At 43.6% G+C, this 4,297-nt stretch overlaps 1 non-coding gene across 1 annotated transcript; it reads left to right on the forward strand.

Moving 5' to 3' along the window:
- The first annotated feature begins 1,221 nt into the window (after positions 1 to 1,221).
- LOC112761265 (small nucleolar RNA R71) lies at positions 1,222 to 1,329 on the forward strand. Its single transcript, XR_003181667.1, has one exon. It is a non-coding gene; the product is annotated as a small nucleolar RNA R71 (small nucleolar RNA).
- Positions 1,330 to 4,297: the final 2,968 nt, after the last annotated feature.

The raw sequence follows: 4,297 nt of genomic DNA on the forward strand, positions 1-4,297 counted from the left end.
TGCATATTTAGGTACCTGTTGAATAACATCAAAAAGAGAAACAGTTACCTCAACCTTTTTGAATATCTCTACCATTTTGGGATCAGGTTCCAGCTGCTTCCTGGGCTTCCTTGCAAGTTGTGGAAATGGAATGAGAGTGGTGTCTTCTGCAGTATCTGCGCCCTGTGGTGCTTCCTCCTGTGGTTGGATTTCTTCTTTTTCAGCTATGTCCTGTATGTCCTCTTCCTCTTCAACATCTTCTACTTCCACTACCTCTTTAGCTGAGGCATTTTCTGGTGGGCTTAGCTCCTCCTGATTCCTCTCCTGCAGTGTGATTCCGGACCTTAGGGAGATGGCATTAATGCCACCCTTTGGATTGGGTAATGGTTGAGAGGGGATTCCACTGGAGCTCAAAGGCTGGTTATTGGAGTTATTCATTGATCCAATCTGTGAGACAAGAGCTTGCAAAGTAGAGTTCAGACCATTTAGTGTAGCATAAAGGTTATTTTCCATGGTCTGTTGTCTCCGATCAATAGATTGTAGTAAGTCATCATTAGAAGATGAGGAAGGATAAGTAATTTGAGAGGTCTGCTGTTGGGTATTCTGTGGTCCTTGGGATTGCCTCAGGTGAGGTGCTCTGTAAGGCTAGTTTTGGTTCTGTTACCTGTTGTTGTTGTTATTCCACCTCTGATTTTCCTGATTGTCTCTGCCTCCTCTATTGTTGTTGTCCCTCCAATTCTGGTTAGAATTGTTCTGCCATCCATGGCTGTAATTGCCACCTTGATTGTACCCTTGGTTGGGGCGGTCATAGAAGTTATGAGTGGCTGCCACGGTGTTGTCTTCCTGTTGGAGCTGCGAACATTCATCAGTATAATGGCTATAATCAGTACAGATTCTGCAAACTCTCTGTGGGACTAACTGTTGGCTTTGCTGTGGTGGAGAGGGTTGAGCTTGCTAAACTTGTTGTTGATTCAATTGCATCTGCTTCAGCAAGTTGGTCATTTCACAGATACTCTGAGTTAGAGCAGCAGTCTCTCTGCTAGAGGATACTTCTGCAACGACTTTTGAACGGCCTTGTTTCTGCCTGTGATTCCGAGTGGATTCAGCTAAGTCGCTGATCAATTGCCACGCCTCATCAGTGGTCTTGTTCTTTTTCATAGACCCATTGCTAGCACTTTCCAATGTGGTCTTATCTTGGGGCCTCATGCCCTGTGTGACGTAACCGAGCAATACTATCTTGTCAATCATATGGTGGGGGCAAGCTTCCAGAAGATTATTGAAGTGCTCCCAGTATTCATAGAGAGTCTCAGATTCATCCTGAACAATCATGGAAATGTCTTTCCTAAGTTTATCAGTAACTTCAGCTGGAAAGAACTTTTCCAAAAATTCTCTTCTAAGTGTATCCTAGTTGGATACAGTTGCTGCGGGTTGGGTGTAGTACCACTCTCTTGCCTTCCCCTCAAGAGAAAACGGGAAAGCTTTCAACAAGATTGAAGTTTCATCTGCACCATCACGCCTGACAGTAGAACAGGCTGCTTGAAAATCTCTCAGGTGCTTGATAGGCTCTTGAGCAGGTAAGCCATGAAACTTGGGTATCAAATTGAGCAGTGCAGTCTTTATCTCAAAGTCTGTAGCCACCGCTAGGTGATGCGCTTGAAATGGTTGCATTGTAAAATCAGGGGCTCCAGCCACCTGGATAGTAACTCTCCTAGGTTCTGCCATGTCACCTACACGTAAATCAATCAAATCAGTAGAACGGGGGCTAGTTTCTTCCTCAAATGACGTTTCAGATCCACCCTCAGAGAGGACTAACCGATGCCGAGCTTGCCTTATTCGTGAAATAGTTCTTTCAATCTCAGAATCGAATACTGGCAAGCTTGGATCAGGAAGTGAACGCGTCATCTAGCGAAAAAAAACAAGCAGCTCATAGTAGCAAGATAAAATAAAATGCAAATAAGTAAATTCCAATTAATAACTTTAGCACTCTATTGCAACTCCCCGGCAACGGCGCCAAAAATTGACGTGGCGGAAATTGGCGAGTTAAGAATTGTTACAAAATATGCGTTGCAAGTATAGTTCTTAACCAACCAGAAATCCGCTTATCAATTTAGAAGGGTGTCACAAAAATTAAAATCAAAATACTGGGAGTATGAATCGCAGGTCGTCTCCCAACGAGTTGCAGAAAGGTGTGCTATTTTATTAATCAGATGTTTTCAAAAAGAGTTTGAGTTGAATAAACAGGAAATTAAATTGGAGAAATTAAGTAATTTAAATAAAATCCTTGACTAGGAGTAGATTAGTTGGAAGCCCTATTCTTGTTGCAGTACTCTCAAGATTAATTGATAATTGAAGGTTGTTCTGTTTAGTTATCCCTTACTAGGTAAGGGAAAGTCAAACAAGTTGGAATGTTGTTTCTATTCACAAATTCCAATCCGCTCAATTGAAAAGGATTAGTGTCAGTGACTAGAGAACATTCCAACAATAAACCCAATTACAATTTTTCTTTTAAGCACTCCAACTCAAGGGTTCCTTTCAATTAACTCCCCATCAAGTTAGGGAACTACTCGCTCATTGTGAATGTAGAACTCATAACATAGGAAAGCGAATTAATGAAAGACATGATAAATAAAACTTAAAGGAATCAATTAAAAATAAAAGTAACTCTTGTATTAATAAATTCTAAAATAATCCAATAGTAAAATTGAGTAAATTAAAGGACATGGAAGAGTAAAGCCAAGTAAAGAAAACGAACTAGAATGACGAAGTCTTGATGAGGTAATAACTCTTCTCAATATCCCAATGCAAAGAGCAATTGAAAATAAAATCCTATGAACTTTGAATATGTAGAGAGAAAACCTAGAGGAGGAGTAAAACTAGATCTAAAAACTAAAATTGTGTAGAATGAATGTTGTTTTTGGTTTCTGCATGTTCTCTGGCTCTAGTCTGCTTTTCTGGGTCGAAAACTGGGTCAAAGCAGGGCCCAAAATCGCCCCAGCGAATTCTGCAGATTATGCAGATCGCGCACGTCACGCGATTGCGTCATTCATGCGGACGCGTCATTCGGCGTTTTGCCCTTCCACGCGAGCGCGTCGTCCATGCCTCCGCGTCACTTGTGCTATTCCAATCCGCGCGGTTGCGTGAGTCATGCGGCCGCGTCACTGCGATTTCCTCTCTTTCGCGCGGTCGCGTGAGCCATGTGGCCGCGTCACTTCTCGCTGGTCATCTCCTCAATTTCTTGTGTTCCTTCCATTTTTGCAAGCTTCCTTTCCAATCTCCAATTCATTCATGCCCTATAAAGCCTGAAACACTTAACATACAGTCACGGCATCGAATGGAATAAGGGAGAATTAAAATACATAATTAAAAGTCTCTAGGAAGCAAGTTTTCAATCATAAAGCATCTTTAGGAAGGAATTATAAATGCATGCTTATTTAATGAATAAGTGGGTAAAGATCACGATAAAACCACACAATTAAACACATTATAAACCATAAAATAGTGGTTTATCAGCATCCGCACACCATCATGCGCACGCACACCCCCAAATGCACCCTCTATTCGCGGTACGCGCACGGCTTGTGCGTGTGCATACCACCTTCTTTTTCTCTTCTGTGTGACCGCACATCATGCGTGCGGCCGCACACACCCCTTTTCTTGAAAAAAAAAACACGCGCGCCACTTGTGCGAGCGCACTCCTTTTGTGCGCCCGCACAACCTGAACAAACCCCTCTGGCCACAGCGACCGCACCTCTTGTGCGATCACACGCCACCCCCTTTCTTCTTTTGTGCGTTCGCACACACCCCTCCTTTCTCCTTATGTGCGTCCGCATAGGTTGCGTTACACCTTCTGCCAGCAGCGTCCGCATGACCCTGTGCACGCGCATAACCCTTCTTTTCTCCTTGTGTGCATCTGCACACGACCTTGTGCGTCTGCACATGTCACTTTTCGAACGTTAATTCGAAAAGAGGACTCGCGCTTCAGTTTCCCCAGTAACCCTTTCTTCCTCTTTTCTCTAAAGCACTCCCACTCGCCTACCTTATCCCTTCTTCTCTGAAACACCACCAGCCACCAACCCTCCGTTCCTGCCACGCCGGCGACCACTACGCCGTTACCCTCTCTCCCTTTTTTTCTTTTTCTTCTTCTCCTCTCTTCTACATTTCCCCTTCTCTCTCTCTTCCCTGTCTCTGCATCCGCACACCTCCCAGCGCGTGACTGCATTAATGAAACACGTGCTGCGCGAATTTGGAGGCCCTTGGCTCATTTTTGGAAGGCTGAAATGCTGTTTTGAAGTGCTATATAAAGGAGAATTGAACACTT

This window comes from Arachis hypogaea, chromosome 16 (assembly GCF_003086295.3).
Source record: "Arachis hypogaea cultivar Tifrunner chromosome 16, arahy.Tifrunner.gnm2.J5K5, whole genome shotgun sequence".
Classification (NCBI taxonomy): Eukaryota; Viridiplantae; Streptophyta; class Magnoliopsida; order Fabales; family Fabaceae; genus Arachis; species Arachis hypogaea.